This window comes from Zootoca vivipara, chromosome 10, assembly GCF_965207765.1.
Source record: "Zootoca vivipara chromosome 10, rZooViv2.hap1.1, whole genome shotgun sequence".
NCBI classification, from domain to species: Eukaryota; Metazoa; Chordata; class Lepidosauria; order Squamata; family Lacertidae; genus Zootoca; species Zootoca vivipara.
The window spans coordinates 20,311,466-20,339,161 of record NC_142593.1 but is presented as its reverse complement, the minus strand read 5'-3'; the positions used below and the strand labels follow the sequence as shown (position 1 = coordinate 20,339,161).

At 41.0% G+C, this 27,696-nt stretch overlaps 1 protein-coding gene across 2 annotated transcripts in view; it reads left to right on the top strand.

The window, feature by feature from the left end:
* Positions 1-13,640: 13,640 nt before the first annotated feature.
* Positions 13,641-27,696, top strand: part of APC (APC regulator of Wnt signaling pathway) — a 62,101-nt gene continuing 48,045 nt past the window's right edge. The window contains exons 1-2 of one of the 2 annotated variants that reach the window (XM_035099971.3): positions 13,641-14,071; positions 16,118-16,162. The gene's annotated coding sequence lies outside the window, so the exon portion shown is untranslated. The remainder of the gene's footprint in view (positions 14,072-16,117; positions 16,163-27,696) is intronic. The other variant, XM_060280154.2, reaches the window with a different exon arrangement.

Here is a 27,696-nt window from a genome sequence, read left to right as displayed (position 1 = left end):
GGTGGTAATGCAAACTGCTTCGGGGTGCTTTGTTTTGGGCCAAAAAGCCACGTAGAAATGCTCTGATAAATAGAAATAAATGAAACCGACAAACAAACTTGGGAACTGGATTTGGCCCCTCACTCGGCTATTGTCAATAGAAGCAGCAGTGATGGTAAATAGCAGCGAGGATTCTTCAGCATCTTCTGCTGCTAGCAGTTGGTTGCCTTCTGTAGAAACAGCAGTGCTTGAAAATGGCAAGTGGTTTCTTCTTGCCCGCCACCCACTCTTGGCAATTAATGAACTTCTGTAGTGGTGATTTTTTAAATGAGGCTTAGGACCCAACTACACAGTACACTTAATCCATAGTGTTCAGCTACATCTCTTGTTTGTTTGTTCTTCAGTTAACTGCAGACCAGGGGGAGGCAATTGTTGTCAGAGTCACAGCACAAGAAAGGGAGACTCCACAGCTCTGACCCCACTCCAAAATAACCCCCCAACATGGCTATGAGGCTTAGGGAGACATTTCTGTTGGCACCAGTACAGACTGCTTTTCTTGTAAGAACCACATATAATCTGTGGCTGTAATTACTTATAGAAAAACAAGAGATGGAGCTATGTGCTCCACGTTAAAAGCATAACATGTAGTTTTGCCATTAAAACACTTCTCTTAATTGGGGCTGAGGAGACTTAAGATACAGTGACAATCCTTTGGAGGCAATGGCTTGGCTTCTTATTTTTCACAAAATTGTTTTTCTTCATATAAAACAAAACCCAGGAGTCAATGAAGACACTAAGACAGGAGAACCTTACTGTATTTGGGATTACTGTAAGAATGGTATTTGGGGATGTATTGTCCTGTAGTAGGGATGGGAATGAGCATGCAAGCCCCACCATCTCCCAGTTGCTGCCCGCATTGCCCCCCATAAGTTGGAGGAATAGCTGCTGAAACAGAGACAATTTTTTCTATTCTAGTCTCCTTGAGCAATTTAGAACCCAGTCTTCCAAGGTTCTGAATCTAAATTACACAGGAGGTCTACAGAACAGGTGCCTCATGGCAAGACGTTCATCTCCAACTTGTGCAAGACTGTCAGCATGGCCATGGAGGTGGCATGAAGATCATCCTTTCTTCCTTCCTTCCTTCCTTCCTTCCTTCCTTCCTTCCTTCCTTCCTTCCTTCCTTCCTTCCTTCCTTCCCCTGGATTCTAATCAGGAGCAGGAAGGGCTGGTTAGAATGGAGTTATTGTTATATGTATCTATGTTCCACTATGTGTTCCACTATCGCTACTAATTCTGAAGCACGTTTAACTGAAACACTAGGTTTTTGGTTTTTTTACACAGCTGAGATTACAAGAATTCAGATCTCCATGCTGTCCAGGCCGATATTTTGTTCATGAATTCTGCCTCTGACATGCGCTTATATGGAGGGAGCAAACACATACAAACTATTTTGGTTTATCTTCTGCTTCTTGGCTTGCTCATACGAAATCATATCTTAAAGGAATTCCTTGCATTTTGTGGATTTGGTGCAGCCTGAATCTTTGAGTTTAGAGGCTAAACAAACACAACAGACTGCAACACACATTAGCTGCATCTAACCCTGTACCTCAGAGGAAGGCTTCGGTGCTATAAATAGCATTGGGATAGGCACCACAGCTGAGTGCTGCTTTCCACTCCATGCCGTCAGTATGGTTAGTAAGAGGGACAGTTTTTATGTAGGATTCATTTTTGTGCACTAGCATCTGTTGTGTTTGTTTGTTTCTTCCTTTCTGTCGGTGTAATTTTGCAAGGTTCTGTTTATAATCTCCCCTTCCATATACAACAGGATGTAAATCTTACGCTATTGCAATTACTGAAACAAGGCGCAAACCAGCAAAATTTAAGAATATTATCTCTACTGATTTTATTCCAAGAAGGGGATAGGTATAGCAGCAAAAACAATGAAGTATTGTAATAGTGGAGCATTCTGAGCTTCCATGTTCAGAACGTTTTTGGGACTTAGCTAGATGGGTAAAGAAAAAGTGTTTTATATGCATCGTATATGCATTATAACACTATGACACCAGTTCTGTTTTTGCCAATGCGATTTCTCAGATGAAGGTTAAAACGTTTTTAACTGAAACACTTCTTTGATGTGTCTAGATACAGCCTTGCTCTGAATGATAATAGCTTAATAGCCTTGGTTTCCCCAGGTGCTGTTGGGACTACAGCTTCCATCATTCCTGACCCTTGGATAAACTGTAGCCCAACATCATCTGGGAACCAGAGGTTGAAGAATTCAGCCTTAAAGATGAAGTATAGGGGGCACAGACCCTCCGAGTGTCCCTATTTTCCAGGGACACACAGAGGCCATCCAGGTTTCTGATTTGATCCCAGAATGTCCCATTTTCCTTAGGAGATCCCTCTTTTCATCAGAGAAATGTTGGCTGGTATGGTAAAGGTACCCCTGGCCATTAGGTCCAGTTGCGGACGACTCTGGGGTTATAGTGCTCATCTCGCTCTATAGGTCGAGGGAGCTGGCGTTTGTCCACAAACAGCTTCCAGGTCATGTGGCCAGCATGACTAAGCTGCTTCTGGTGAGCCAGAGTGGGACATTCCTATTTTCATTAGAGAAATGTTGGAGGGTATGGAGTTATGCGACCCCCCCAGCGAAGGAGATAAGTAACTATACAACCTTGAGATGACATCTCAAGGCATGTCCAAACATCTGAAGGCAGCCCTGTATAGGGAAGGGTTTGTTTTGTTTTGTTTTAAGATTTATGTTTTATGTTGGAAGCAGCCAAGAGTGGCTGGGGCAACCCAGTCAGATGGGTGGGGTATAAATAATAAAATTATTATTATCATTATTATGGAATAGGATGTCACCTGTTTACCTAGACATTTGATGGCTGATATATAATAGAGAGAGCATGAAGTCACTTTTAAATGCTTTTAGATGTTGCAAAATGCTTTTAAATGGATTTTTAATGTTTTAAATTTGTTTTTACTTTATTTTAAACTGTACTGTTTTAACATTTTGATGTTTGCCACCCCTGGGGTAATCTGGGTGGAAGGGCGGGATACAAATTTAATAAATAAATGAACAAAGGCATTCTGGGTGGGGGAAATCCTATTTCTATCTCTCTGCTACCTACCTATCGATTCTTTGAAGGAAACCAAGTGTGCTGACACAATTCTTTCTAAAAGAATTCCCAGGAAATTTTGATGCAGTCAGCATTAATAACTGTGTCAATGACAAATCTGTGGATTTTAAAAAGAAGCATATTATTCACAATGGCAGCATTTTTTTATCATAGGCCTTAATGACATGGCCTCTAGCATCTATCCATTGCTAAAACCTTTTTTTAAAAAAATTAAAAAAGACGAAGTCCAATGGAAAGAGGTCCAGCATATGCCATTCTGGAATGACTCATGGTGCAAAAGTACCATTTTTTATATGCTGCTTAATGCAAAGTCTTGTATAGAAGAAAGTGGCAATAATTTTCACAACTGATTTTCATCTTGATGAGCTTCCTAGTCCTTTTTTTAATCCATCTGCTCTCTTTCTTATAGCATTGGTTGTTAGAGTGACAAAACATTAAAATCTGCAATTCAGGCTGAAACAACATTCTTCCGTTGTGTCCTAATACCAGCAGAACCCTTGTCAAAAGAAATGGCATGACTTTTATTTTTGCACAAAACCAGACAACATCTCCATGATTTATGTATCTGAACTGCTTTGTTAGGAGACTAAAGCCTAACTCATACGAGGCAACTGTTCTAATAGTAGCATGAATCATTTCCCTAAATTGTTGCTTTTTGAAGCACGTCCAACAGCAGTGAAAAAATAAGACATTCCCTTTTCGGCATAGCCTATCACCTGTCCATATAGTACATGCTGAATCTTAACTGGTGTTAAGTATCAAATGCTTGCAAATCTGAATATACAGTGGTACCTCAGTTTACAAACACAATTGGTTCCGGAAGTCTGTACTTAAACTGAAGCGTACTTAACCTGGAGCGAACTTTCCCATTGAAAGTAATGGAAAGTGGATTAATCCGTTCCAGATGGGTCCGTGGAGTACTTAAACTGAAAATACTCAAACCGAGGCGTACTTAAACTGAGGTATGACTGTATTTTCCTTTAAAGTTTCACATAGATTGACTGAAAGGTTTCCATGATAAACTATGTTTATCATGTTTATCAACTTGCTTCCCCCCAGAGTCACAGGCCAGGAGTCAGTTTGCCTGCTGAACAGCAGCCTGAAGGGGGGAGGAAAGGTGGAGAGACTCCACCTACAGCTGATCAGCCTTCAAGGACTCAGAGGCGAAGATGCTGATGAGAACCAGCTGGCTCCAGCCTTCTTAAGCAGCTCTTCCAGCAGCAGTCAGATGTGGAAACAGTGCTTGTAGTTTCCGGCTGTACCTTGCTGCTTCCTGTTTGTCTTGACCCCTGACCTCATGATCATCGGATTCCCTGATGCCTGGGCCATCTGATCACATGGATTGGACTTGACTTGGGACACTGAGTCTGCCTCCAGGCAAGCACACCTCAGAGGCTCTTCTCGTTGGCAGGCCTCCCACTCCACTGAGCTTTGCACATGGTTAGCATCAGACAAGGACACCCACCCTCCATGGAATCGCTATGAGGAGCTCAAAAAAAACTGCTGCTATTTTTTTATTACCTACAGTTTATTGTTATGCCTGAATCTGGGCAAACCATGGTTAATCTTAACTATTGTTCCTTGAAGAAGAAAAAAGCAGCTTTTTAACCAAAGGCCTGAAGTTGGCTTGCTTCAGTGACAACTAACCAGATTTGGGCATAACCACCTGCTGTTAATAGAAACAGAAGCAGAAGCTCCTCGTGGCCACACCAGAAGAGGTGAGGGTAGGGGAAGCACACACCTGTGTGAGGCTTGCTACTGCTCATTCCTGTAATGATGTGCTACATTTTATTGTCATGTCCGTGCACTGTCATTGTTAGGGTGCCATGGTCTGGCTGGATGCAGAGGGGTGGGTGGGAGGCAGCAGCTGGAGAACCCCCCGATAGGGAACCCCCAGGGGAAGAAGGCTCAGAGCCAGGGTGGTAGGATGACAGTGAGTGTTCAGAGGGAGAAGGAGCAGACTGGGGGGGGGGAGGAGGAGGTGTCAGAAACAGAAGAGGTGACAGGGTTTAGTGAGCAGGAAGAGAATGGGGCAGAGAGCAGTCCAGATTCAGAGATGGAGTGGGGGCAGGAGACAGAGATAAGAAAAGCTGCTGAAGAAACAAGGGAATCTCCCCCTTTGCTTTGAACAGCTCCCTCCCCTCTGGCCTTTCAGAACATGCAGAGAAATGAAGAGGGCAGAACAAAGAGAGGCAAGAGGTCAGAGCCTTAGGCTCCTATGGAACTGGGGGAAGGCGGGGACCATCATTTCTCACAACTGCCTCACTGGGAAGATTGGCTGTGATCTCTGGGCTTGCATTGTTTGAGTTTCTTTGAATAAAGAGTTAACTTCACTGTCACCAGTGTTTTTTGTTGCTGACCTACTCCTGACACCTGAAACAGGGACTGGCTGGACACTAAGGAGTGGTGGCTGGATAGTGATGAGTGAGCAACGGAGGAAGAGGGGTTGGAGATTGACTTGGAAGCAGAGGCGGAGCTAGCTGCTCTGGCACCTGGAGCGGTGCACATGCTGTGCACCCAGGGGTGGGGCTAACTACCCACAGGGGCGTGGCGAGCGTCCCAGGGGGCATGATGGCGATGTCACTCACCCTCAGGGATAACACCTGGGGTGGGCCGCACCTGCCACACACCCCTTCCTCTGCCAGTGCTTGGAAGGAGAGATCAGTGATCTGGGGGAGCCTGTCACAGCCAGAAGACAAGAGGCAGAGGCAGGAGAAGCTTCAGGACTGGAGAGTGAAGAACAGGTGCAGGAGGGGGAAGAGATAGGTCAAGGGCTCCCACATTACCTCTTCCTGTTGCACTGCCTCCCAGGACCAGCTGAGAATTGAAGAGCAAGGAGCAGAAGCAGGTTATGCGCTGATGCAGTCTTCACCTGCTTGCGTATAGCTTGGGTGGGGAAGATAAATCAGCTGAGGTCAGGATGGGATGGGCTCTCTGTTGCCTCAGCTGCCTCATCAGGCGTACACCTAGGAGTAGCTGAGATAGACATGCCTTTTCCCTACTTGCAAGGGTACTTTTGACAATAAAGAGTTAATTCCTTGCTCTGGGCATTCCTTGCCTGACAGCACCATGACAGTCCTAGAGAGCTACAGTACTTGAAATGCCAGAGCAAATTGCCACCCAGCCTTCACCAGCCAAGTCCAAGTTTAGCAGAATTCCCTAGCTCTACATAAAGCACCTTAATTAAATCTGATGTACCTGTGGCATTGGTACTTAAGAGCCTTTGCTTTTTGTAGCACTTGCTTAGACTATTAACCTGCATTCATACCAATTATTTTTTCCTCGTAAGGCTTTTATTTGTAAATATTCCAGCCATGGCAAACAAATGAGGTTAGCAGTCTGCCCTTTGATGATCACACTGAAGAATATGTGTGACTCGCTATTGAGAAAGGCAATATAAATGTCTAGCTGGTAGATTTGTGGTTTAAGTTCCCCAATGTGTTCTGTGTGGTTCACACTATTGCATTCCAGCTTGTGTGGATCCAATCAGAAATCAATCTGAATAATATATCAGGCACATCAGATAAACTAGTTCTCTTTAATGTATAGTAAACATCTATTTACTTCGTTAGACAACTCTTTGCCCTTTAGTTTAGAATCCATGAATGCAATTACTATAAAAACAGCAAATAACAAAATAACTAGAATGTTAAATGAAGATGCAAAACTACAGTAATTGAAAATGAACTATAGAGGGTGAGGGATTTGTTGCGGGCGGGGGGGGGGGGTAGAGTCTTGGAACACCTTAAAGACTAATGAACTCATTGTGGCATAAGCTTTCATAGTCCAAAATACAATTTGTCAGGTACATGAATAGGGAAGTGCTCAACTAAGTAGGTAGGAATGCATATCTCGAGTACAGATAAAAAAAGAAAAAATGTTTTCATAAAGTGACACCGAAAGCTAAAGGATTCAAGAGAATCCTTTGTACATCACGATAAGCCACTGCTAATGGCATGCCATGACTTAATAGATCACATCCCTCTTACATACAAAATGGAGATCATGTTTTGTTCCAAACAAACCACAATCTGAAGCCAAGGTTGGTTCTTGGCTTAGCAATCATGGATTGGCGCAAAACATACTACAACCTCTAAGCTGGAAATAAAGATAAGGCAAAGATTGACATTTGTTGCTCCCACTGACTTGTGGGGAGAAGCAAAGCAGGAGCAATCTGTGCATTCATGGCAAACAATTATCCATGGCTTACCACAATGTGAAAACTCAGACAGTGTCAGCATTTCCTGAATTTAGCCATTATTTAATATGGTCTTTCTCTGAGTAGCCACCACTGAAAACAAGCTGGAAAATTAATGGGTAGGTTCAAAAAAACATCGTACTAATGCTCTCTAAAAACATGAAGACCCAAGAGCAAGAAATTGAGTATGTGGGTATGTTGGCATACATGGTTAAAGCCCTTTAGGTTAGAGTTCAAAATACATATATAAACTTCTGGATCCTACCTTAACTCACAAACCATAGAACAAGTTTCTGCCATTCTCTGTGTGTGTGGGTAGGTGTGTGCGCGTGCAAGGAAAGGGAATATGCTAGGCTAGAAAACTGCAAGCCAGCACATGAAAGAACTGAGGAAATGAAGTTGGACCGTAATATTTCCAAGGAGTGCAGTATATCATTCTTTTTTTAAAGCTGCTCAAACCTGACATGACTCGTGTGCTTTGCATTTTACTGCGGATTGGGAGTCAGTGAAGATATATTGCAGCTGGCAACTCTCCACGTTTGGGAGCTATGCAGATCTGATGCAAAGCAGCCCTACACAACACATCCAACATGTCATCTAGCCTGGTTCCTTGTCCAAGGTGATACAGTGATTTGGAAAATATTTTACAACATTTGTTAGATGGAATGGAAAGGATTCCCTCGTTTTATTGCTCAGACTAATTAGAGGGCCAATCTTTATTCAATAACATCCTCAGCAAATGCAGGAGTTCATTTGTTGAGGTGGAATTCACAGAGCCCGTTCACACAACATGGCAAGCCAAACTAAGGCTTCCTGAAACTCTACAAATGTGTGGGCACCCAAAGAGGAGCCTGGGAACACTTTGCTCCTCAGTCCTTTTTACTGCTGCACTGCACTGATCCTGCTGAAGTTTCATTCCCATTCCAATACAGTCAGTTAAATAGATATTATTATTATTATTATTATTATTATTATTATTATTATTAAAAAAGAAAATAATATAATGTACCGTATCTGAAGGAAGGAGTTCCAGTTTGGATCCAGTCAACTTCAGAACTATCACACTAAATCAAAAGATGGGCTTGAATCCTAATGCCTGAAAATGTTGTTCCACTAAAACAGAATGGCTTTCCTACTTCTCTTCTCCCCTGAAAACCCTAAGCAACACCTTCCAAAGAGGTGGTGATCTTGGAAGACACCAATGGATCCAGGGCTTTGAACTGGTTAAAATCAACTTGGGCTGGTTACCTCGTAATAATCAGTGGGAGTTTACCGGTACTTTTAATTAGGTATATAGCTGTCAGTCAAGCACATCTGCCATAGAAGAGCAGGTGACAAAGAACTGTTACAGAAGGTGGGATTTGCAGCAAATTTATTTAAAAGTGTCAGAAGTGAGGCATTGAAACTGTAAGCATGCTTTCTCAATCCATAAGAGAAGTGTTTAGAATTGCAGCTTGCCTTCCAAGTACATATCTTTGAGGTTAAGATGACTGAAAATAAAGCAAATTACAGAATGCTGGGAAAAAATTATTGCAATCTCATATGCACTTACCCGGGAGTAAGCCCCACTGAACTCAACAGACCTTACTTCTTGGTAGATTCTGAGAGATTGTGCTTTTAGTAAACTTAATGAAAATTATTATTATTTACACCCCTGGGCAATTAATTGGCACATTAATAGGAATGTGCCAATTTGCACATTCCTATTAATGACAATTGCAATATGTATCTGGCTGGCCCTTAATCTCTAGGATATACTGTACTCAATCTCATTATCAAATGTTGCCTCCCTTTGTCAGTCCAACTGAAGGCTCAAAACAAAACGGAAGCAGAGCCGAGTGGTATTTCAGTAGATTCCCTGCAGGACTGGCTCAATTGTTCTTTTTTAATTGTGGACCAGTCCTAAGCAGTGCCAAAGAACTATTGGCATATTGAGTAATGAGGTTGCTCCGAGTGCTCTGTTGCCTGCTCAATAATGATCATATTACACTTTAGCATATTTCGAAAACCAGGAGGCTTAAAGAACAGTTTGCTTCTATCTGAAATAATAAATAGAAATCCCCTTGGTAAATAACATGGAGCGTTCTCTGTTTTCCCTTCCTGCTGCTTATACCTATTCTGATTTATTGTATTACTATTGTAACATATACATTATCCTCTCGCAGTTATTTTCTTTAAAGTTACCAAGTCAGCACGCCACAGCTTCATTTTATGATTACAGTACTGTATGTTATTTATATACTTCAGGTGCAAGTGTCATCATGCAATGCAGATTTGACACTAAAAATGTTGGTGCAAATGAAGTGAATTGCATCACTATTTGCAGGTTGAACTAAAATAAGATCCCTGCATTTTTCATTTAAGTTTATAAGCAAAACCCAGTAATGGGCGGCATGGGTGGTGCAGCAGTGCTCAGCTAACCTCCAGTTGGTTGTGTCACTGGGAGGTATAAAGGGAGAGCAAAGGGATGGCAAAGTGAGTGTCATGGAGCAGTCAGCCTGGCACTCCTGCCAATTTGTGTACCACACCAATCTCGCCATTGCCTTGCCCCCTCCCTCTCCCTTCTGGTAAATCGCAGTGATGCAACCAACCAGAGGTCGGGTAAATGCCACCACTCAACCACCCTACCTGCTCCTGGCAAAACATGTCCTGTTATCTTGTTTTAGTTTTTTTCTGGATCAACTGTGGAAATCAACTGTGTTAAGTATCTTTGCAGCCACAAAGTCTTGCAGGGTCCACTTTGGTTGTCCATGTTATATAATTTAAAAGTGCATGAATTATCAGCAAATGCCAAGGGTTTTTCTAAAACAAAGTTAATAGCAATTTCTGACCAGAAAAAGCAAAAATGCAGGCCAAAATCATAGACCCTTAACTCACCAGTATAGCCAATTCCTTCCTGTACTAAGACCCAGAACATCAGTTTTGGTTGAATCAGTCTTAGTTTTAACTCTAAATAAACACAACATAAAGACGCGAAAGCAACTTTTCATTGATTGAGCTGAATGGGACACCCCAACGCCTTATTTTATTTGTCGCAGAGATCCTGAACATCCAATTTACAACAAATTAGACCTAATGTTCCAGGTAATTTTAAGTGCGGGCAGGGTACAATCATATCCAAAAGGTTGTTGAATAGTTGTTTAGTACATTTTTATTTTTGCTGTATTTTAATATTTGCCATGTTTCTTGAATACTTTCTCTTTGCTCTTTAAACATTATATTAAATGTATGCAATTTTCCAAGTTGTAGCCAACTTCTAATTTGGCAATCTCTCTGAGAAGACTGGAGATAGTGAAGAAAATGCCCAACATATATAGCTCATTTAAAATACATTGTTAATCCCCCCCCCCTTCCTGGCAGCACATTGCATACATCCAATTTACACTTCTTGCTATGTTTTAAAATGATAATGATTAGGAATACGAATCCAAGTCAAAGCAGCAAAATGTCCTCTCCCCACCCCAGTCCTCTCATACACCACACTGTGTATATATAGGATAATATCTATGAACACATGATATTGCATAGATAAAAATATTTAACAGTTTACATTTACAGAAAATATTACAAGATGCTTTAAAGAAGAAGAAAATGTGGGCAGCAAATGAGAGGTGCTGGTATGAATCTGCATTTGCCTGTGCTTACCAAACTAGGGTGCAATTTACATCCCCTAGAAGCCAATTATAAAATCCCATGAATTTAACATTTAAATTGGATGTTAAAGTTACATGGATCTGCATTTCACCCTATTATTTAAAAATCAACACTTTTTTGTACCAAAACAACAACAACAACCTCAAGCAAAAGATTGCCAGCTGTGAACAAAAGAGACAAAAGAGTGTTAAACAATAACTTCTTTGATTGCTGCAAATATGTAGAAGACTAGTATCTATAAACTTGTAGGAGGACAGTAACTATATTTAGCAGCTCTGAAATAAAGCCTTGATTATACCGTAGCTTCTAATGCCATTACAAAGAGAGCACACTCATAATAAATTAGGCAGGGCAATCAGACTTCCAGTCATTATTAAAACCACAAATGTCTGTGACTCACTTAAGAATTATTAATGGTGTTTCCAGCCACTAAGCACATGCTGTCAAATGATGGTGCAAATAATAGAAAGAAAAAAGTTCAATATTACAATGTCATGCATTTGGGAACAAGTAAGCATTTTTATTATGCCCGGGTGCTTCATTAGTTCAAAATAATAGAGGTCAAAAGGTCTCAGGGTATCAGATAATCATGATGACTAAGTGTGATGTAGCTCTAAATACAGTGGATGTAAATCCTGAGTGCATTTCGTGATGTATTTTTATTTGGGAAGAACTGATGTTTTCTTTGTATTAGCATTAGTGAGACCACATCTGGAATATAAGATATAGTTTTTGGGTTCTTCGTGTTCAGAAAGAATTCATTTTAGATGGAACAAAATGATTGGAAATGATTAATTTAAGGTGGAATGAAATAATAAAATTAATAGAATGTAAAAAAAATTGATTGAAAAATTAAGTTTGGTTTATTTAGAAAGAAAACGGTTGTGGGTGGTTTTATGGTGGTTTTGATGCCTCAACTGTAACTGAATGTTCTCCAATCTATTTCCATCTTTTTCCCCACACTATTTCCCCTCCTCTAGCTTTTCCAAACCACAAATATGCCTACTGTACATGTTTTCAGTTCAGCCTTCAGGCTGGGATTGTACAATGTGTAGTATAATAGGCCCTCTCATACTATATTTAACAGGTATTTAACTGTCTCATACAAGACAAATTGTTTCCTTGGTGTGGCATAAAACTGCATAGGGTCTCAGATTATTCTGATTTAAACAAAGATAAAGAATTTAGGATCTTCAGTTGTTCTAATATTCTTCTTAGGGCACCTACTCACCAAGAAGTGTCCTTAAGCACTTAATCACATGGTAACATACCCTAAACCTCAGAGGGCTTGTCCTGCATTTTGGCATTTGGAAAATTTTAAACTGAGGATCAAATTAAAGCATGTTCAAATGAATGGCTGAGGCAATAACACTGGGAAAATAGATTGTGGATTGCTCGAGAAGCATCCAGAAAATAGATGGGCGCAAACTGTGAATAGTCCAGAAAAATATGGAACTAACTAATTACTAAGGCTTAGAGTGTTTCAAAATAAAGTACTTGAGGGTGCTTCACACATTTAGATATAAATGTAAGGTATTACTATGACAAACGTAAGGTATTAATATGACAAACTATACATAAATACTATGTACATACATATGGCAAACTATACATACATACATACATACATACATATGACAAACTATACATAGATACTAGTAAGATACTATACATAGATACTAGTAAGAGAACCCGGAAGTAACCCGTTCTGGTACTTCTGGGTTTGGCACAGAGCGCAACCCGAAAACACACAACCTGCAGCATTCGCAACCCAAGGTATGACTGTATAAGAGAACAAGGAAGGTGTTTGTGGCAAGTTCCGGCTCCTCTTAAACAGGATTGATGATGATGATGATATGGTAGTACTGTAATAATTTATTGAATTTATATACCACCCTATACCCACCCTATATCAGGGCGGTTCACAGCATAACATCAGAATATAAAACCACAAAATACATAATCAAATAAAAACAACAACAACCCTATGACACCCCCCACCACATTTTAAAAGGGCGTAGGATATCAATCAGATCAACCAAAGGCCTGGTTAAAGACGGCCGTTTTTGTCTGGCGCCTAAAGGTATATAATGAAGGTGCCAGGCCTAATATTAGGTACCCCACCCATTTGACTGGGTTGCCCCAGCCACTCTGGGCGGCTTCAACAAATACAAAAGCATAAAACATTAAAAACATCCCTATCCGAAGGGCTGCCTTCACATGTCTTCTAAAACTTGCATACAGTTATTTATCTCCTTGCTGGAACGCAGCAACTTCGCTTTTGCCGCTCCCTGCACGTGGTTTCCCCCTCTATCCCCTCCCAATCGCTGCAGAAGCGCAGAAGCATGCAACATTAATTTGCAGCCGAGCTCCAGACTGGCTCTTCCTCCCTCCCTCCCTCCGCACGCTGTCAAGCAAGGGAGACAACCAAGCCCCGCCCCTTTCCCAGCTGTGCTCTCTCTCTCTCTCTCTCTCTCTCTCTCTCTCTCTCTCTCTCTCTCTCTCTCTCTCTCTCTCTCTCTCTCTCTCTCTCAGCAGGTGTGAAAAGCTAACGCCACGCTCTCCCGCGCAGGCGCGCCGTGCTCCTTTCTCCCCCCCCCCTCTGGTCTCCCAACAAGCCGGGATTCCCTCGACCGCGCGTGCGCTCGAAAGCAGTCGCTCTCGCACTCTCCCCCTCCCACCCCGAAACAAGATGGCGGCGGGGAGGCTGGCCGGGAAGTTGGAGTGAGGGGGGCGGTGACGGGCAGCAGGTTACCAGTGTGGCGAGGGCAAAGGCCGCAGGCGGGCCAGTACCGACACCGACCGAGGCGCGAGTGGAGTGGAGCCTTCTCGGGGATGAGAAGCCGGGGCGGCGGCAGGGGGACCAGCTCCCCTCTCGCCTGCTGCTGCTGCTGCCGCCGCCGCCGCCTGTGAGGAAGGGGAGCGTGTCCCCCCCCCCCACGGCCTTCCCCGCGCCCCGGATGTGTGGGCGGCCGCCTCCCAGCTTCGTGGTGGGGCCGAGTCCCCCGAGCGCCGGCCGCGACGGAGGCAGCGGCGGAGTCCCGGGAGGGGCGGCTGCGGCGCTGCTACTGGGTGCGGAGGGCGAAGAGGCGGCCAGGTGAGTTGAGGCGCGGCGGCGGCAGCAGCACACCTGAGAAGAGCCAGTACACCGGCTTCTTCTATGCCTTTCTTCCTCCTCCTCCTCCTTGCCTGAGCTCGAGGCAACTTTGCTAGTCAAAGCAGATCGGGGATCTGGGGTTTTTGAGGGTCGTTCCCCCTTCCAGAAGCTCCCACACACACACTCCACGGGGCAGCAGACACCATTGCCCCATTGTCTGGCTGACTTCTTGTGGCCCTACTTCTTCAAAACCCTGCCCTTTCCCCAGGACGGGGCTTTTCCTATTTCGAGCCAGAGCCCCATGTAGCTAAAACGAACTTCTGTGGCCCGTGGGTCTTCTCCCACTTGGAGGTGAGGGTGCCTCATGCCCTATAGGAAATGGGACACTGGTGCCTACAGGCATTCGGTGGGCTTGCCCGGTAGGATGCTCCCTATGTTCTCTTTATGTGGGTAGGGCTATCAATAGTGGCCGCTGTTGGGAAGAGCGCATCACAAAAAGGGTAGAAGTTGCATGGAGTTGTTTGCAAAGGGCACACGGTTCCCAAAGACCCCAAATTGATCTGCCTCTACATCCCGTTGGCAAAAGGAGTAGAAATTGGGGCGGTTGTGCTCTCACGAAGTTTGGAACCGAGTGGTTTGGATTGTGACAACTGCGGATTTGCTACAACCAGTTGTATTGGAACTCTCTGCAGTTTGTTCACTGAAGTTATCATCCTATTTTATTCCTCTGCCCATTAAGCCCATGCTTTGTTGTAGTGAAGTAGTGGTTCTCAGCTGAATTGGGGATGATACAAACATTCCAACCTCCACACAGGGGACTACTGATAAACCAAAATCAGCAAGGGGGTGAAGCAACTCCCCTCTGAGGAAAGGTTATAACTTTGGAACAACTTGGCTGTCTTTAAAAGAAGATTAGACAGATCAATGGAGGATGAGTGAATGTGAATGACTACTAGCTATAATAGCTATGGTGGGAGACAATATGCCGAATGCTTGGCACCTGAATTCAAGGTACAGTGGTACCTTGGTTTACGAACTTAATCCATTCCGCAAGTCAGTTCTTAAACCGAAACCGTTCTTATACCACACGCTTTCCCTAGTGAGGCCTCCCGTCGCCAGGGCCCTTCCACTGTTTGGATTACGTTCTTAGACCAAGGTAAAGTTCGCAAACCAGGACACTATTTCCGGTTTTGCAGAGTTCGTAAACCAAATCGTTCATAAACAGGACTGTTCTTAAACTGAGGTACCACTGTACTGCCCTGAGATCTTTGGATGAAGGGCAGTATCCAAATTTAATTAAGAAAAAAAAGATAGGGTGGGTGCTGTCAGACTCTGGTCCTGCTTGTAGGCTTTCCATAGGCATTTTGTTGGCCACTGAAAACAGTATGCTGGACCTTTGTTCTGAGTTCTTACATTCCAATGGGAACGGGGTAACACTTATAGAATATACTACACTCGCCATCATGTAGGCTACCCAAATTGCCTACAGCAGCCTCCACAGTGGTATTGTACATTCTCGGTGGCCCTTCAGGCAGGTGTGCAGTCTTCAAACAAATGAGTCAATCTACACATGATCAACATTTATTCAGTTTAAGTATTTGTCACTTTTTATGGTCAATCCTTTAAATCAGGCTTCCGCAAACTCGGCCCTCCATATGTTTTGAGACTACAATTCCCATCATCCCTGACCACTGGTCCTGCTAGCTAGGGATCATGGGAGTTGTAGGCCAAAAACATCTGGAGGGCCGAGTTTGAGGAAGCCTGCTTTAAATGGATCTTCTAGCAAGGGGAAATATTTTTGATATCATTTCACAAAGGGTAGTGCTTCAATAAGAACAATGAGTACTAGTTACCGGTAACCTTATGGAAGGTTTCCTCATTCCAGTGCCCCCTAGATGTTTTGAATTGCAACTCCCATCAGCTCACCCAAAATGAGCAGTAGCCAGGATTGATGGGAATTGTAGCCTAGAAGCTTCTGTGGAACCTCTGATTCCCATCTCTGTTAGCCAGTCGTTGTGTTGCTGTTAATTTTTTTTCTTTACTTAGATTTCAGACTGTATGGAGGCTGGAGCAATCTAACTTTTCTTCTTGGTGAGTGCATCTCAGTGGATTTACTTTTGCTTGCATTTTCTTTGGAATAATTATTCCCGTATATTGTTCCAGGAATGGTGTTCTTACTCCTATTAAGATACGTGGTTTTTGTAGTTTATTGGTGGGAATTCTGAGAAACACTCACGAGTCTATAATGTGACCTCTAGCGTTGCTAGCAATTGAAGAGTGTTGGTGACTTGTAACCAACTATGCCACTTGTAGGCAGATACTAACATGTTAGCTGAACATTGGACTTGAGTCTAAATTCAGTTTGGCTGTGGCAGTTTATTATGTTTGTTTCCTGTTTTGAAAATTGAACTTTTGGTCACCTGTAGGAAGTTGTTATGGGGATCAGTGATAGATTTTACAATAACTGCTCATTATGCTGCTATGCTGAACTCTTGTGAATAATCTGCATAATACCTTCTCAATATGGCTGTCCACTTCTTCATGGCAAGCATGTGTATCTAACTAATATCTAACCCAGATTGCTACACTGATCCTTGCAGTTCTAATAAGATTTTCTTACCACTCACAATTACTTTCAGGTCTTGTGTGAGAAGTTTTTGCACTAGCAGTGTAGAAGGCATCTGTTACAACTATGAAAGCTTTCCTGATTGGGAAGTTCCACATAGCAAGTTCTATTAAATACTACATTTGGGTATGTAGAAGTAACCTGTGTGGAGAAGGTAATCTGTAGATTGGCCTTTGTGGAGAAACATTTGCACGATATCCTATTCCTACTAATAGCGTATACAGTACGTAATTGCCACCCTTGGCCTATTTATCATTTTGTTTCAACTGAATTTTATCTCTGGATGTAAGCTTTATTTCAAAGAAACTTTACACACAAGTATATCCAATCACAGTTTTATTCAAAGATACCTGTGGATAGTGAGATATGTGCTGTTCTCTAATATTCTATCTCCCTATACATTTGTGGGAGAGAGATTCTTCCTCGCCATTTATATATGTTGTATACTGAAAAAGAATTTGGTGTGGGGTATTCAATAACTGTTAAAGACTAAAATATTAAAGAACTAAAATTACATGACTAACTTTTATTCAAATAGTGGGAAAGTATTATATTTGAGACAGATAATTTCTACATACTGTATGTTCCTGCGTATAAGACTACTTTTTAACCCAGGAAAATCTTCTCAAAAGTCGGGGGTCGTCTTATACGCCGGGTCATCTTATTAATACGGTGAGTATATCCCAAACTCTATATTTTAACTGGAAAAGTTGGGGGTCGGCTTATACGCCCAGTCTTATACGCCGGAATATACGGGTTAAAACTTCACTTTTTAACATTTTGTAAATGCCATGCTTTCAGTTTTACTAAGGAGTGCACTCAATCCTAGTGAGTCAGGAAACAAGTTTAGTGGAGATCACAAGGTCCCTTAGCATATTGTTACGTTTGGACTTCTGTTTCCTCCTGATATCCTTCTTCTCTTCCTCTTCATAAAGACTGCATTGCAGATAAGCTTATCCCAAGGGAGTAGTTTAATAACTGAACACACTATTTTAGGGTACAAATTAACTGATACAAAACTTCAAAGAGTGTACAGGTATTTTTAATTTCTATAAATTGAGAATTTCTGTGTTCCTAGAAACATTGAACTTGTGGAATGACTTACACTTGCACAATGAAACGTTCCCTCCTCTCTTATCCCTCTGCCTCCCATCTTCTTAAAGTGTTAGGGGACCCTGTGCCAGCAGATGTGTGTGTGTGTGGAAGAGAAATGAGAGGAAGTTCCATTGTGTGAGCATAAGTAATTCCACAAGCGCAGTGTCTTCATTGGCTATAACTTTATTGTTTAGCATTATGTACAAACCAGGATAATGGTGGAAGGAATAGAATTGTAGAGTTGGGAAGGGACCCTGGAGATCATCTAGTCCCCCCCTGCAATGCAGAAATAAGCAGCTGTCCCATATGGGGATTGAACCTGCAAGCTTGGGATTATCAGCACCGTATTCTAGCCAACTGAGCTAGCTGGGCAAAAGCAATGAAACAAAGACTTGGCTGTATCACATTTTATATTGACTTTGTTTTGTATAGAGATGTGTGGTTCCGCTTGCATTGGTAATGCCATTTCTTTTATCCACACTTCTTCCATTTGCTTTTAAAATTCTGTACTGTTTTTGTACTTTGGATTTGTAAAAGAGCCTTTGCAGAACTGGTCAGAAGTGCCTGGAAACCAAATTAAAGCATATTGCAGTTTCTGCACCACAGGATCGCTGAATGAAATCTTGCCCACCTTCTAAATTGTTTGCGAGGCTTCTGTTCCCTACTTTGTAAAACACACACTAGATATTCTTATCTGGCCCCTGTACCTCTTTGTGCTATTTTTTTTCTCCAGCTGTCCCAGCTTCTCTCCAACCAGCAGTGCTTGTTCTCCCTCTTCATCTCCCTTTGCCTGCCACCTTCCAATCTGAGGCAATGGAACATGCAGCATTAATTGACTCTCAGTGCTTCACTCTTCTTATTTAACAATCATTTTTTGATTCGCACTTGGGAATTCTTGAACCTTGCTTGTTTATAGACCTGTTAGCAATGATTTATGAAACCCAATCTGTGCATCCTTCCTTCTGTAACCCCTATTTTCCTGAGGTCTCAGTTTTCCTGACTTTTTCATAACTCTGTCATTTGAGAGTGGCATAGTCAAGTTTGAGCAATATCAAAAGCAACACGATGAAGTTTTTCATATTGCAGTTGTTTCTGGCCATCGTGTTGCTTTTGATATTGCTGAGTCACATTTATCAACACAGGGGTTTGTGTGTTTACTTATAGTCTAGTTTTAACCAGAATAAGGGAGTTATGGTATGGCTTTCATTTAGAGTTGTGTGTGCTCATTACAGTGGAACCTCGGTTTATGAACACCTCGGTTTATGAATTTTCGGTTTACGAACGCCACGGACCTATCTGGAACGGATTAATTCACTTTCCGTTACTTTCAATGGGAAAGTTCGCTTCAGTTTATGAACGCTTCAGTTTATGAACAGACTTCCGGAACCAATTACACCCATGCTTCGGGTTAAGTATGCTTTAGGTTGAGTACTCCGCGGACCCGTCTGGAACAGATTAATCCACTTTCCATTACTTTCAATGGGAAAGTTTGCTTCAGTTTATGAACGCTTCAGTTTATGAACAGACTTCCGGAACCAATTGTGTTCATAAACCGAGGTACCACTGTAATGGACTTCTGAGGATGAGCTGTAGAATACATTGTGTGAAACTTCTAATGTGGAAGAAGGGAAAGTCTGGTGCAAAGGAAAGGCTCTCAACCTTTGAAGGCGGAGAGGCCTGAGAGAAGATTTGAAGGAATTACTGAAGGGAAGCTTGGTGATAGGAAAATTATTTGCTTGCTCAAACAGTAGAAAGATTTGAGCATTGTATGAGAAATTGGCAAAAGTATGTATGTGGTTTGTTGTGATTTGTTTTTGTTTCTGTGTGTGATATGTGTGCTTACTGCTACATGTGACAAGATGGTAATTTAGTGACAAACTGAGTTAGATATGATTTTAGTATCCCTTTAAAATGCTGAAATAAGTAAAATGAAAAAAACATTTTATATGGCTTATTTGTTAATTCTGAATGTAGTGTTTAGTATAATAGAATATATACAGTTTATTTATCTAGCCTACTTAGAACCTAGTTTCTGTGTTAAAGTCAAAACCAAAAAAGTGTGTTTTGTTTACTTATATTGTAGTTGTACGTTTCTTAGCTTTAAAGGCATCTAATAGTGCAGTTCTAACAATGTCTACTCTGAAGTTCTATTTAATTCAACATGTCTACTCCCCTAGCTGGTTACCATCACCACATCTTCTGGTAGAAAATTCCAGTTTAAGTATACTGTGCGTGCAGTACTTCATTTGGGTTATCATGAATCTTCTAGTATTCAGTTTTAACCGATGTCTTTGGATTCTAGTAGTATGAATTTCTGTGTCCATTGAATTTACACTATGCATAATTTTTTTAAAAACCTTCATCTTGTGATCAATTTATTTCCAGGCCGCGCCAGTGTGCTTTGTCCTACCTATTTCTTGGTCATTCTGCAAATTTAAAAAAGAACAAGTTAACATGCCTTCTTCTCTGAACATGTGGCCCTCCAGATGTTGTTGGACTTGTACTCCCATCCGGAACCAATTGTGTTCATAAACCGAGGTACCACTGTACTAGTCTTCTACATATTTGCAACAATCAAAGAAGTTACTGTTTAACACTCTTTGAACACAATTGGTTCCGGAAGTCTGTTCATAAACTGAAGCATACTTAACCTGAAGCGAACTTTCCCATTGAAAGTGATGGAAAGTGGATTAATCCGTTCCAGACGGGTCCGCGGAGTACACAACCTGAAGCGTACTTAACCCGAAGCATGGGTGTAATTGGTTCCGGAAGTCTGTTCATAAACTGAAGCGAACTTTCCCATTGAAAGTAATGGAAAGTGAATTAATCCGTTCCAGATGGGTCCGCGGCATTCGCAAACCGAAAATTCGTAAACCGAGGTGTTCATAAACCGAGGTTCCACTGTAATTGTAATCTTGTTCCAGCAATTTAATGTATGATAGCAGGTATGTAGTATTTTACTAATATCCCTGGCTTTGTGCTATCTGAAATATCTTGAGAGTAGCATATAAGTAACTTATCTCCAGTACTGTATACATCCCCCCTCCATACATTTAGTGTTCTATTCCTTGTGGACAATTACCTATATGGTTCTTCTGATCAAACATATTGGGTGGGCTCTGAACTATGGTGAATGTCACATTTCAATGTTGAACCAGTGCACAACTCTTGGGCACAAATTGGTTTCACTGCTTCATCTGAAAGAGCTTGGATATGCAAACTGAGATTTATTTATTTATTTAAACCTGACTGTTTTCAGTCTTCATATTAACTGAAAATGATAGTATGGATAGGCCCCAGTCTTGGGCTCTTGTCCAATGGCTGACTTTGTTGCCTTCTAGAGCTAGGCTTGACATCAGTCATTCTACAAATACACTTTGTGGGGGGCAGTGTGAATTTGAAACTTGGGTCATACATGGGGCAGGCATCTTTGCATAGATTAGAAGTCTAAATGTTTGAATTGCTTCATGCTAACAACATTAATTCTTTGCTTTTATTGGGCATGCTAAGAATTGGTTTTCTGTTAGACTTGTAAGATGTTGAATTAATATGGAATTGAGTATTTCACAAAAGTTTAGATGCCAGTTCAAGTGACAGCCCACTAATTAAATGCCATTGTTAGACCTTGAGAACTGGACTTGGTTCATGAAGCTTTTTCCAAAAAAATGTTTCAAGTGCAATAACTTGAAAAGAGTGAAGTGAATGGGAAAGGAGTGCTTGTCATCCTCTTTAAGCAATGAATTTGTGTACTGCTTTATTTGCATGAAAAAGTAGATTTCTGTACATGACTGTCTTTATACTGCTCTCAGTTTTTACTGGGAAACAAAATGTCTTAATTCTTCAGCTCTTAAATAGTGTTTAGTTTGGTTCACAAAGTCTTCAGTAACGTTCTATTAACTTTGTAAGCATGCACAATAATAAAGATCAAGGTTAGCTTTATTTCTGTAGTTTCTTGTAGTAGAGTGATGTTGTGGCTTTATTTCAATTAAGTTTTTTAATTAATCAAGAACAGTCTGATTCTGTGGCATTTGCTTAGCTGCAGTGAAGACTTAGACAATACGTTTCAAGTCATAAATGTTCAGTGTTCACATTTATGACATGTCTAAAAGAGATAAATAAAAGGCTGCTTTTGATCTTTCACAACTTCCTTTATTTGAAAATCCTATGTAACAAACTGATATTTGAACTTTTAATATATTGTCCTCTGTAACGGTCAGTAGAAGAATCGTAGTACGCAGAAGTAGAATTCTGCACTTGTGACTTTATTGTCAGTATCTTCATATCAATACATGGTATTGATTTGATGCACCTTTAGTATTCTACTGTACAGCAGTGTTTCTCAACCAGTGTGCCTCCAGATGTTTTGGGACTACAACTCCCATCATTCCTGACCACTGGTCTTGGGAGTTGTAGTCCCAAAACATCTGGAGGCACACTGGTTGAGAAACACTGCTGTACAGTATAGGATTAATTGAGTGATGTAGTATTTGTGTGAACCTGTGAAAAGATGGCTGCTGTGTCTTAAACTGCTACTGCTATAGAACAGAAAAGATATAATATTAAAAGAGCCACTTGGTTGAAAGAAAGTTGTCTGTACTAAGCTATGGGAAATTAATTTTATCTTCTAATACTACATGCAAGTCATTAGAAGCACCTGATACTTAGAGATAATTTTGGCAAAACATAGCAGATTTAATCTGCAAAAGAAGACCATGCTAAAACTGTTTAGAGGTTTTGTTCACAATTAAGTGGTATAAAAATTCTGCTTAATGCTGAAGAAGACTTCGGGTTCTTTCAGGTTAGTATTTTTATTCACGTTTAAACAAGCCAATCAGTTGGAAACTAGTTATAGATATTCAGCTGTCCCCCCCTTTATTTTTAATTTTAGAGGAAAGGAGGTGTCTTCTTCTGATTTCCCTGCTGCTCCAAATGCAACCTCCCATAATTGTTTCTCCATGTGGTCTTCAGGTGAAGGGTGGTATGCAAATTTAATAAATAATCATAACCACTATTATTGTTTGGAGGGCCCAACCTCCAGAGCAACTTTTCAAGGAAGGGAAGGAAGATTCACCAAACACCCCACCTTCTTACAGGGCAGCGTCCTGTAGGTAGAGCTCCACTCATGAGAAGTCTGAATCCAACCCACTGTCTTCTAAACTGATTGTATTCTTAAATATGGGTATGTATCTGTGGAAGACAAAAATACTTGTTTGAGTTAATGGGACAGAGCAAATGAAGCCCGTAAGTTGCAAGAGAAGAAATACTCGTCCTGTTACAGGAATAAAATGATATACAGAATGCTCTGATTCTTTGTTAGCATGCTCAGCATATAGAAAGAACAAACAGTATGCATGTCTCTGAAAAATTATACGGTTCTGATCATGGGTGCCACAGTTGTCAGGTTTTGATGGTGTAGAACTTCTGACAACCTTGTAGTAACTATTTCTCATGTCGTTCCAATGGCAGAGTGCAGACATCGAAACCCAGCCCCTGGGAAACAACCCAGAAACAAGGGAGTGGTTAATAGGAAATCAGGATCTATGCGAATGATGCTAGTATCTGTTTATTATGTGCACTTTGGACTAGATTGGCATTGAGCCCCTGTGGCAAAAACAAAAAACAACCCTGCACATTTTCAGGATACAACTTGGGTATTCAGGAATGTATCCATTCCTTGCTACTGGAAGGATTTTTTAAATTTTGTTTTGACTGTGTCAGACCAATATGGCTACCTACCTGTAACTTAGTAAAGGTAAAGGTAAAGGGACCCCTGACCATTAGGTCCAGTCGTGACCGACTCTGGGGTTGCGCGCTCATCTCACATTATTGGCCGAGGGAGCCGGCGTATAGCTTCCAGGTCATGTGGCCAGCATGACAAAGCCACTTCTGGAACCAGAGCAGCACATGGAAACGCCGTTTACCTTCCCGCTGTAGCGGTTCCTATTTATCTACTTGCACTTTTACGTGCTTTCGAACTGCTAGGTTGGCAGGAAACCTGTAACTTGCAACATAATTATTATGGGTCAAATTCTAGTTCAATCCCTGAAGCTAATATTATCTCCAGTTTATTTTAATGCTCATATTCAAATGGCATTACTAATGATATTGTCAGTGTATCACGTTCAAGCAGGAAGGATATTCACACTTTCTAAGTGACTGTCCCCAAAGTTCTTCACAAATTATCTGGGTTAGATGCATTTCAGTGGACAGAATCAGGAGAGAGAACATATTCTTAAGTCCTGTGTTCAGTATGTCAGTTAATAGCCTATTTAGGTTTTGCTATTGCCAAAACTAGTAATTGTTCATATTTTCACTCTTGCAGTAGTTAGCAGTATCAACTAAAGTAGATTGTACATGTGAAAGCTGCCCGAGACTAAGGAAGCAGTACTGGAGAATATCCGCCCCTAAATTTACCTTCCATCCTATGAGGTAACATTCTGGGGAAACAAACTAGTCTACACATTTCCTTTCTAAACTTGGGGAAATGTCCAGAGCCTTTTGTTAGAATAGTGACTCTTCCTTTGCTCAGGCAGTTTTAAATATTCAATAAGATAGGGGCTGGTAGTGTAGATTGGCATAATAATACGAAAATGAATTATTTAAGTAACCTGAATTGCAGAGAACTTCACATATTTTGGATACTTGCATAATTTTTGAATGTGAATGCAGTATGTAACAATAACCTACTGCCTATTCAGACAGGAAGCAGGATGTGCTGCTGGCATTAATCACTGCTTCTCTCTAAACAAATGGTTCTCCAGATATATTTGTTAACAATAACTGCCTTCCTATTACATTCATGATTTCTGTCTCAAATTTAATCATCAGTTAAGAATGACACAGCAATCCTATGCATGTTTACTCAGAAGTAAGTCCCTCTTACTCCCACGTGTGTTTAGGATTGCAGCCTTAAGCTCCCTATGTCATGATCCACATTACCTTCATTTTTCTTCTGTGCATATGCATACGTTATGCGTTGAGGAATGTGTTGTGGCTATTGAGTGAATACTGCAGGCAGCATCCTTTGCAAAGTAATTTTATTAATTGTTATAAAAATGCTAGTATGCCAGTTGTTTGGGTGGAAAGCCACCTTAGTTTCTGTGAAGTCTTCTTTGGATAGGATATATAAAGTGTTCTTTTGTTAAATCCTAAGTATTATATGTATATATTATCAGCTGTAAACTACAGCTGAAATTTAAGAATGAAAATGCTTTTGCAATGGACATGGTTTTCCTGCTGATCGCCTCCCCTCTGTTTTTAAATGTGTTACCACTAGGGACATAGACTTGGAGGTCTGGATGGGACTTGAAGGTCATCTTGTTTGATGCTCTACCCTAAAGCAGAATCTTGCAGTTTGAATTGAAATGGACTAGACAGTGCCTAATGATCAGTAATGGAAATGGGTCTGAATTAAATTAGCCCTCTCTGCTATCATGTGAACTGATTATTTTCCATAGCTTCAATCAAGGGTATATGTTATCAATACTGTTAACATATACATATTAGTCTTGATGAATCACTTGGCATTGAGGGCAGAAAAGCCGCTCATCATACAAAGAGAAATTGTTCAGTTAAATGAGAATAAGAGAAATTGATTTTGGGCTTGTCTCTCTTTCTCTGTTCTCCCCCTGACCCCATTCCACTTTCTGTTTTCCCTCTCTGCTCAGTGAAGGTGGTTGTCCTTTCCTGTTCTCATTGACAAGTTACCCCTCCCTTCCCTTCTGCTAGATTGTCCAGACAGCAAATTGACAAGAGCTGGGGTGGGTCAGAGAAAAGGAAGCAGTGGTTGTGAACAAGACTATGTTATATTCTCTGATGTGATCAGGGCCATTGGCTGGGTTGGGCTGGGTGCACACGTGACTGGAATGTGGCTGTATTGGCTCTGGCTTTAGCGCAGACAGTGAATACAGGAAGGTACTGGGTGTTGAAGACTGAATGGAGGTGCAGTTGGCGTCGGAGATGGGGTAGGTGAAATGTTAGTGTTGTACTCCTGTTAGAAATGAGCACTGAGTATTGGCGTCTGTGAGGACAGTGTTTTCCCATCTGGCTAGTGAATGACATTTGTCAGGAAAGGTAGCTGGGTTCTCTCTCCGTGCATTCGCTTCTTAGCTTTTACAGAAAGAACTAGGAATCAAGTCCTAGGATTCTGATCCATGCTTTTGACAGAATGAGAGGATATTGCGATGGCGAGCTTTGGAAGTGATAGAAAAAAGACGCTTTTGTAGCACAAAAATGGTTGTTCTAAAGGTTTGACATAGAAACAAGGAGAAAATAGTATCTTAGGAGACGGATAAAGGGCAACAAAGAATGAAACATTCATCGCTTAGAGGAATGAGCTGAGCCCATTGAAATCCTCCCTTCTCCTTCTCCTCCTCCCTCCTGTCACAGTAGCAGCAGCCAGAGAAAGGGACACAAAGCAGCAGAGGAGATGCCTTGATTTGAATCTAACAACCCCACAATGCAAGGGCTGGAGGGGGAGGATGAGGAAGGTATTGTAGAGAATGGATTATTGTAATTTTGAAATGTTAAGATTTGCTTTTGGATGGCCTGCATAATATTGCAGAGGCATGAAGACTCCCCGCTGGAAATGCTGTGAAATCCCAGTGCCTTTGTTAGTGACATGATGTGTTGCTGGCATTTCTGCGGTTTACTGCAGCAGCTTTTGCTCCTTTACTGAAAGGGGAAAAGCTGCATAGAGACGAGAGGTTCTACTGCACTGCTGCACCCAGGAATGCAATACAGCAGTTGCCATCCCTACAAAAGCAAATTCCGAAATGTGAAAAAATAAAGATGAAAGGGAAAGGAAAAGACCAGTATTTGTCATCTGCTTGAAGCTTTTGACTTGATCTATTCATCATCACCATAAGAGATTCTGAGAGTTATTCAGTCTTGGATACTATTAGTAATCTTAATAAATTATGTATGAAGTAGTGCTCTTTTCTTTCTTTTTTCTCATCAGATGCAGTTTTAAATGTAATAATTAGGTCAGCTTTGATGCATCACTGGGGAGGAAAAATGGCTATTTTATTTGAGCATCAGCAGAATTAGACGTAATCTAGCAGAACAATGATTAAACTATAATAAATTATCAATTCATGTTCAGCAGTATAAGTCAAAGGTAGTACTTTTGGGATGATTTGCTTTTTTTGTGTGGATCAGCCCCAAAATTCTTGAATAATTGTGTGCTGTATTTTCTTGGTGCTCCCAAATGCTAAAACAATATTTTAGTATTTGTGGAAATTGTTTTTAAATTACTGTACACTTTAATATTCTGATTTGCCACATTTCAAACTATATCAATTATTGTTTTTGCTGGCTGATAAAGATAATGTGGATTCAAAAATTATATATAACAAGAATGCCATTTTCTACTTAGTATGTACATTTTTAAAGTGAAGTCATCAGTTTCATTAGCGGACTATACATTTTAAATTTATTATTTAGAGTAATAGGGCTGTGAATAATTGGACTACCTTAAAATTTGTATAAATATATTTCAGATCAGCTATATAGAATAGAATAAGCAATCATGATGGGAGCCCACATGAGAGATGCATTCCATTAAATATTTTCTTAACAATTCAGACATAAGGACATAAACAATCACTAATTAAAATGACTATGTAATTAGTCCCATTAAATAACTATAGGTGCTAGGGGAAGAAGACAAAAATCTTGGACAGCAGTGGTAGTGCAGAGGTTCCTTTGGATTGTTCTTCCATTATTACCAGTACTTTAAACTGGGTATGTGCAGAGAATGTTCTCTTTAAAATGGCACAACGATTCAGTTATACTCTGTATACTCCATAAAGTTGGAGCCTACATATTAAGCTGGTACACCAAATTTCACTTATCTTGTAATGGTGGATATGACTGAGAATTTATGGTGTGTTTTCAATATACA